The sequence below is a fragment of the Glossina fuscipes genome, unplaced genomic scaffold (genome assembly GCF_014805625.2).
Source record: "Glossina fuscipes isolate IAEA_lab_2018 unplaced genomic scaffold, Yale_Gfus_2 224, whole genome shotgun sequence".
NCBI classification, from domain to species: Eukaryota; Metazoa; Arthropoda; class Insecta; order Diptera; family Glossinidae; genus Glossina; species Glossina fuscipes.
Genome location: NW_023998567.1, coordinates 938053 through 947198, shown reverse-complemented (window position 1 = coordinate 947198; position 9146 = coordinate 938053). Strand labels below are relative to the sequence as shown.

At 35.7% G+C, this 9146-nt stretch overlaps 1 long non-coding RNA gene across 1 annotated transcript in view; it reads right to left on the bottom strand.

The window, feature by feature from the left end:
• Window positions 1–805: 805 nt before the first annotated feature.
• LOC119642475 overlaps window positions 806–9146 on the bottom strand; it is a 37486-nt gene continuing 29145 nt past the window's right edge. Inside the window, exon 4 of the long non-coding RNA XR_005248059.1 lies at window positions 806–937. This is a non-coding gene — a long non-coding RNA (uncharacterized LOC119642475). The remainder of the gene's footprint in view (window positions 938–9146) is intronic.

Below are 9146 nucleotides of genomic sequence, written 5' to 3'. Positions count from 1 at the left end.
ATTGCGCATGTTGCAGCATTGGTTATAGTTTGATTTTGTGATAATTTACCACTGACGATTCAACCAGGAGATATATTTAAGAGAGCTACAAGATTATCGAATAACACTATCTTCCTATTTTGAAGTTGAAATTATATTCTGCACCAATATGGATCAGCTAAATGTAGATTTAGAATTTTCCATGTAGAAATATCGAACAGTTCATTTGGGTGAACCGGAATGGTTGAGGGAAGGGCAAATGCTTCCAAATCTCATCTTGTGAAATCATTAATTCTTGATGCTAGTTGCGCATTTATACGCCTTGTTGATTTCTGTTGTCCACTTCCAATACAATCGATGCATAGTGATGCTTCTAATGTTGAAATGGACTGGCTTTTGACGCCGCGTTCGGATACGAGGGTCACTTGTGAACCGGAATACAGAATTTTTTGGAATTCTGTTGAATTTCTATTGGCTACAATTACTCTTACTCTAGCTGTTGCTGGTAAGATCCTTATGCGGGGCAATAATATGTTTGTGGTTGATGTCACAACTATATTGCCTAAATTCGGTAAATTCGCGTGCAATACCCATTGGAAATACAATTGAAGACATTAGTAAGAAGTGGTGCTTGAGATTTTTATGCAACTGTTTAATTATAATGAAATCCTCGGCATATGCACCGAAGTTATTGCCTCTATGAAGAATACATAATTTTTTATGCGTAATTAAATTAAAGAAGACAGAGTTAGGAAAGTCTCGCCGTATTACATTTATGGGTGGAAAAATATCAGGTTGAAAACAATCCACACGGACTTTAATTTACCTATTTTTCATAAAAATTGATAATGATATGTCAAACTTACCATTCTTTGAATTGTTCGGTAACTGGTAGGTTCGAAGTTTATCAAATCCTTTCTTTTCTTTTTGCAAGCATCCCAAGCGAATAATATGTAATCTATTATAAATATGTTATAATATTATAAGTATTGCGATTTATGTACAAGATATAACAGTGAAATAGAATGAAATACAATTAGATCACTGCATGTCTCCCAATACAGTATATTTTGATGCATAATTGGTGAGCACAAACACAAGTGCGTATCTTTTGGGCATAATTGGGAACATGAACATGAATATTTATTTTATTTATTTATTGATTTACTTATACATGAAATTCAATTAAGCCAAATTGACAGTCGAATTCAAGTAAATTTTATACCAATTATTTTAGAAACTAGTATGCAATACATTTGAAGATGTGAAAAAAGAATAATAAAAACAAAGTAACTTAGGATAATAATTCATGTATAAATAAACAGGAAAGAAAACAAAAAAAAAGGAAAGCATGTACAACCACAACAAGGACAGGTCAAGGTTGCAAATGAACCCCTAAACCATTGCAAACATGCGTAAGCTTGGCAATCGAACACGTTAACAAAATATTTAGTTTTCGAAACAAAAAAATATGAATTTGAGAATGGAAATTAGTTAAAATACGACATAGGTAAATCGCGCGTATTGAGCAAAATTTCTTTAGAGAATCCGATGTTGAAAATATATGACAAACATCATTTATGGTCCTGCAAACAACTCGGAGCGGGCTAAACAGCTCATAATTGCATTTACATTGACGAAGCTTTGAAAAATTGAGTGCCTAAAGAAGCGGATGAAGACACTAAAGCTTATCTGACCAAATAATCCGGGCGAGTCAATAGTACCATTTATTACTTTGATTACAAAGGAAACGCCAAGAATAAATCTGCGTTTCACAAGTGGCGGTAAGGATAACAGAAGCAACCTATTTTCACAGGGAGGAAGAGAGGCAATCGAGTCCCAACCCAAATTTCTTAGAGCAACCAGTACGAATTGCTTTTGAACAGATTCAATTCAATCAACATAGCGCCTATATGAAGAAGACCGCACAACAGAGGCAAACTCAAGTATAGGTCTAACCAAATGTACAGCCTTTTTGTAATATAAGGATCATCAATCTCTTGTAAAACCAAGCGCGGTCTTAGTTTTGCTTAACGAGAGCTCAATATGCAAGTTAAAAAGTAACCCTTGGTCAAATGGAACGCCTAAATCTATGAAAGAGTCGACGTCCTCCAACTTGTGCGAGTTAATGAAATATTCAGTAATGAATGACTTTCTTCTTGAGAAAGAAAGCTTCTTACATATACTTAGATTTAATTCAACGAGCACCATGCAACCATATTCTTTAAGTCAATTTGAAGCTGATGTGATTGCGATTTTATGGAAAAGGAAGTAAAGAGTTTCACATCGCCTGCTTACATCAAGATCTGGCTGGATTTAATCACCGAGGCCAGGTCATTAATGTATAAATCACATAAAATGGGTCCTAAGTGGCTGCCTTGAGTAAAGCCAGACCTTACGGGGAATTCATCCAAGGTGATGAACTTAAACAAGACACTCTATTGTGCAGATAAGAGCTTATCCATTTCACTAAGTAGAAAGCCAGAGGCTTGGAGTTTGAAAATTGTCACGGGCATAGCTCTTTGGGCGGTAGAGCGTTTACAAATTTATACAGGCATGCTGTGCCACATGACAAAAAAAATTTAAAAAAATGAAAGTAATAACGAAAAGATTTGAACTTGAAGGAGGGTAAAAATAAAATAAAAGAAAGAAAGGGTCCAATCAAACCTTCAATGAGTTCACACTGTGTAAGTCCGTTTCTGAGCTTTGTTGTCCGTACTGTACGCCATTCGTTGGTCCCTTCTTAGTCCGTCGGTAGCTGTCCCCAGTCCGCCTACCTTCACTCGCGCGTACACCCACTCACACTCTGCTTCAGCGGAGCAGTATGCCGTTAAGCTACACATTCTTATCCATGCACTTTTAATTTTAACTTTTATTCTTTTTGACGTCTTAACTCGTTATTTTATTTATTTACTAATTTCTTCAAAAAAAAGGTTCATTGGAGATCCAAAGCTAAATTTTTAAATTTACCATTTATATAGATTTATGGCTGGAATGAAATTTCCTTTATGTCCCCTTTTCAAGTTACTTAAATGCCACATATTTACATTAGCTTTTTAGTTTTATAACTTGTTCGTATAATTTCTTTCCGAGAGAATCAGTTTTTCACACTCCTCGCCCGACTAAGACATGATCAAGAAATTTCATTAAGTTTTGAAATATTAAAATCAATTCTAAGTGACAATATTCTCTGCACCTTCTACTTCGTATGTCACTTAACTACTCCCCTCCAAAAAAATCATTTTCTCCTGTCGATCTCTTTTCATAACGGCAAGCCGCTATTCTAGCAAAGAATGTGATATCGAATAACGCCTTGTCGCTCTTACGATCCTGCACTTGGACGTTACGAGATCAGTAAGTTATGGTTAACCAAATCAAACTCTCTATTAAAATCGGTGTATACGACATCAGTCCAAGAAACACTTGAAAAGGTCTTGAAGGCCTGCATTACTTGGTGAAATAAGCTTTAATGTCCCCAACCGCTTCTCTAGGCACTTTACCTTGGTTAAGCTTAGTAAATGTAAATATAATAATAAGCTGTTTATCCCGCTCAGAGTTATTTGCAAGAACCTAAATGATGTCTATCACTTATTCTCATTTTGGACTCTTTGAAGTCCGTTAAAGCAACATTGCTTTATGCGCGTAATTTAGTTATGTCGTACTTAAACTAGCTCTTAACCTTAAAATGTTACGATGAGTTGAAAATGAATTGTTGTTAACTATGATCGGTTGCCAAGCTTATGCATGTTTGCGATGGCTTAGGGGTTCAATCGCCATTTAGTCCTGTATCGGTTGTGGGCTATGCTAGTTCTGTATGTGCTTCTTTCTTTTTTTTCTTTTTCTTGCTTCTTATTTGTTTTATTGTACTTGTACTAAGTTTTAATATTAATTAATTTCAGATTTACTTTAAGAGTCAATTGAACTCGACTGTTAAAATTTTTAGTTGAGTTTCTTGTATAAGTGGAGTAAATAAATAAATATCATTTAACAAGTTAAATAAATGTAAAGGATTTGATAATAAAAGTTGAAAGTAGAAGTTCAAAACATGACAAGTAAACTCTGACAGATTAGTGACAATAGATCTTCCTTTTCGAAAGCCATGTTGAAATGGAGATATAAGCGATTTGATGAGAAAACCCACGCTGAGAAACAACTCGTTTGAACAATTTAGGCAGTTGTCTACTTCCACTTTTCGTAATAGAAATAAGAAGACTGCTCTTCCAACATAAATAGAAAACACGTAAATTCAGGGACTGGTTTAAAATCTTTGAGATAACACCACATAGCTCGGGAACGCGCAACTATACTTTAGAGAGCTCAACACGTCTAAAACGTAATTTTCTGTAATAACCATAGTAGGAACTGAAACCGAATTAGTTATTGGATGTGGGTAGTTTACAGTTAAAGCGGAATTAGCAGTCGGAAAATTTCGTCGGAAATATCCAAAAAAGAGATTTGAAGTTTCAATATCATCCAAGGGCTCAGAGCCATTGAAAGAAACATGCGAGAGATTTATGGAGATTTTTCTCTTGGAGTTAACAAATTTAAAAAAGTATTTAGGATTAGCAAACAGTGGGGACTTCATAAACCGAAGGAATCTGCAATAAGATTGTTGGTTGAGGGAATTAAATCTGCACCTTGCCGCCGAGTAAGCGAAATAATCGAAAGCAGAGCCATTTTTCGAATGTTTTTTGAACAGCGTGTTTTTTCTATTCTTGTAATATTTAATTGTCTTATTAAACCACACCTGGGGGCACCAGGGGACACCTGCTTCGAGGTCGGGACTGCTTGATCGGAACTGATGCAAAAATAACTAGATTTAATATATTATAGAACGAATATATATGAAAGATGAGATTTTAGCAATAAAATATTGATTTTATGGAAATCATAATATTTATTTGAAAAAGTTGAATTTGGAACGCTAAAACAGTTCAACGAATCATCATGCTTGTGATGAAACGGAATATAAGGATGATAAGGATCCTCAGATAAACTAAAAGGTGGACAATGATTTATACTAATCTCAAGGATATTGGCAAAGCAGAGATCAAGCAGTCTACCATGAACTAAATTATGATCAAATAATTCGTTAAAGAACACAACAGCTCTGTCAGATGTTGAAGTAAGAATCAAACAGCCAGAATTATGAATGTAACACCAAGTGACTTGAGGCAAATTGAAGTCACCCAATGCTATTACTATATCGATGGGCTTTAATTGCTTGGCCACTTCACAAATGAGGCCAGACTATTTCTTTTACATGGAGGTATCAGATGAGGGAATATAGGAACAGCTTATAAATAGCTATTTATTAGGCATTTTCGTTCGAATGGCGATAAATTCAACGTCAGGAATAGTAGGAAATTCAATTCAATAGGACGGGAGTGCCGCAGATGTAGCAATGAATACACCATCACCAATACGATTCAATCGATCATTTCTGAAAACCTGGGAAGAATTGTGCAAAAGTTCAGTGGAAGTTTCAGTGGAAGCCACACAGAAAAACTCCTTTGAATTTAGGTCCCTAACATTTTGATAAATGAGAGATAATGAGCCTGGAGAAACATTAAGTTTTTTGAAGGGGAGAGGCCTACTGCGTTAATATTACGGGGTCGATCACGAGAATTAATTCGTTAATTAAGGATCCAAGTGGATCCACAATCGTTTACTTGACGACATATCTATGTTTTCAGTCGGAACTAGCATTTTAAAAGACAAGATTGCTTTAGGTTGAGAAGGAGCAAATTTGAAAATGCTAACACGCTTTAAATTGACTGACTGGACTTTCGTTGCCTGATAACTTCTTATGTTATCCACAGATGTATCAGGTGCCAGTCTTGACACAAATATTGCCTTTCTGGGAGGAACTGCCGTCAAGCAAATATCATCTCTACTAGGAACAGTAGGGTTCACGGCTGGCCAGGTTTGAGTTGGGGAGAATATAGAAGGGGTAACCACGTTTGCACGAGCAGCTCGCGCGACTTATTATTCTCTTTATTAGTTTTAGGCGATGACGCCTGAGTAGAGTGAATAGCGGCACTGGGAGTAGTTACACTTACTACTTCAGCATAGCTCGAACCAGAAGAACTTCCCGGCTTATTTGTAACTTTTTTGTTACCGACCGAATCAGCTATAGCAGAACCGCTGACGTTCTTTGTAGGCTCGAGGAGGCGCTAACTTGTACCAACGAATTAGACTTAGGAGGAATAGAGGTGACGTACCACGCTACGCTACGAAGTGTAACTTTGACCGCTGGGGAAGAAGAAGAATGCTCAATAAAACGACACTCGTCAAACCTAGTCTTAATTATATAAAACTTCTCCCACAAGGAACCGAGATTTATGCTCAATTCTGAGAAACTATTTCTCGTCTCCGTGAAGAGTTTATAGAAATGTATGCCCCGCTTTCTACACTCAGAATATGACCATCTTTTGATGGATCCAGGACTGCATCAAGAGCACGGAGTATAATACCAGCACACTAAGCATGGCTAGAATGATCATAGAGCCAACACGACATGAATCATTCAGATTCTGGGCCTGTTTTCACACGACATGGTGTAAATAAACAATCCATGTCCAGTGAAACACGACAGAAGGAGATTATGAAGAAAAAAAGAACAGAAAACTAAAAGATTCCATGACACAAAAATTATCAGCAAATTAAACGAAACTTCTTATTTTCGTTGCCTATGTAAATATAGAGCGAAGGCAAAACAAAGTTTTAAGACAGATTAACAGAAAAAAGAGAAACTTTTAACAAGAGCTCTAATTGTTGATTGCATAAAACTAGATTGAATTTCATGTAAAGATTAATATATGTCATATAGATTAAATTACACACTTTACTCTTTTAAAGATTTTTATACTTTAGACTCGAATAAAGCAAAAAAGCTAAGAGATATAGTAAGAAATTAAAACATTCCTTGCAAAGAATTAAAACGCGACTACCACGTGCGCGGACAACGGCCAAGCGGATTTTTCTTGACTTTATTTAATTTATAAGATTATGTGGGCTTATTCTCATAGGAATTTAAGAAGATTAACTTTATCCTTAATTGATTGCAATCTTTGGTTGAGTCCACTCTACTATCGTAGACAAAGTTTTCCCTCAGTATTTTTGTAGAAGGTTTTTTGACATCTTTCTTAACTTTTTTTTAGCTTCGAAACTCCAAACAATCCTTAAGAAACTATCCTTTAAAATAGGATTCTGTGCCTGAAATTTAGTGATCATCATTCCCATAGCTGTAATTTATTTTATTTGTTCATACATAAAATGTTAGCTAGTAAACAGCCAATATGGAAGATTATTAAATGTTAATTTGTGAAATGTGTAAAATGTTAATTATATTAAATACCTACAATATACATTGGTAGTTACGTAATCTGAATGTTTAATGTCTACCAAAGACAGTAAAAAGCAGAATTTAGGTCCGGTATACAATAAATAGTTCAGTGACAGCTCTTCCATTTTAACGATCGTTAATAAGCGTTAACAATTGAATATGAGACAGAAAGTATTAACAGAATCATAAAAATGCATTCTCTACCACAATGGAATAGTTGATGAAGCGAGTACTAGAGATTCGCCATGTGTCGAATTAAACTTTGTTAAGTGACAGTATTAAAAGCGAGAGTTAGGCAAGCACGATTTCAGAAAATCACTGGACCCCTCTATTGACTGCATATAATAAAAATCATTAAATTGTTGCCGTAGCAAACGGAAAGGAGAGAAGTGTTTATAATTTGACCCACATTAAGACAACCGAAGGTAAAGGAAATTCCTTGAGGGCCTGGAAGCAATACTAAGATCAAATATACCAAACAAGAATGATGATAAAATAAGTGTCATTAAAAAGTCAATTCCAAGGATTGATTTTCGGTATTGAACAGTAGGTAAGTTGATCGTAAGTAGTTCGGAGACCAAATAACTGATGTATATTCAACTAGTTCTGTAATCAATGACGAATAGAGCCCTTTTGTAGTTGAAACGTTTCGACCACCTTTAAAGATTCAAACCGTTTCTCCATTTAAATAATATTTGAAAGTGATGGGAGCCTTTCTACTGAAAGAGATACAGATTTAAATATAATACAATATATTATTATTATTATTTTAATTTTAGACTAATGAATTGAATTCTTAGACTAAAAAAAGAGACATTGAGCACTAGCAACACAGGCTATCGGCTCTAATTTAAATAAATGGATATTAGATAATAAGCTTAGTAGTATTAATAAAGTAAAATATTGAATTGATATTGTGTTCTGAAGTTGATTGTAGAATGTTCAAAGGGTTAATCGTTCCAAATGCAATACTTCTAGCCAAGGAAAAGTTGAGGCAGTCGCAGAGAATGTGCTTTATAGTAAAGGTTTGTCCACAACAGCAGATTGGGGGAGAAGACTTCTTCAGGATCCATTGGTGAGTTGCAATTGTATGACCACGGCGAATTCTCGAAAATGTTTGGATCTTGGTTTCCTCAACATTTGTTGGATATAGAGGTGGAGTTAATTGAGGGTTAATGCAAGAGTAGTGTTGATGATGGTATTGTAAATTTCCTTCTGCAATTTTCTCTTTAACTTTTCTTCCAATGTATCTTTGAAGATCCAACTTTTCCATGACATCATCCATAATTAGAGAAGCAGAAGCAGCATACTTTGCCGCTCGATCAGCCTGCTCATTTCCCAGTAAACCGATGTGACTTGGTACCCATAACATTTTAATTTTTCCGTCGGGTGTAGTAATTATATTCCTTAATTTGTTGATGGTGCTCCATCTCGAAGTCGAAGGGTTCCTTGTAGCTTGTAATACAGACAAACTGTCAGTAACAATGACGGTTTTGAGTTTGTTTTTATGGGCAAGGTAGGCAGCGTGAAGGATAGCTCTGGCTTCGCTTATGAAAGTTGAAGTGCTTTCGTGAAATATGTGGTTGAGAAGAACCCGTCCTGTAGCATCTACCACCGCACAAGCAGGAGGCAGACCAGGAGATTTTGAGCCGTCTGTATACAAAAGATTCCAACCAGTATTGTCCAATACTTGGGTTTTCTCAGCTATTAGATTCCTGAAGACGTAATTTGGAGTATCTTCTTTCTTGTGCATAGACAGTGAGATGTCAAAAGAGCAGTCTTTCAAAATCCAGGGAGGTTTAACACCAAAAGAGCGGGA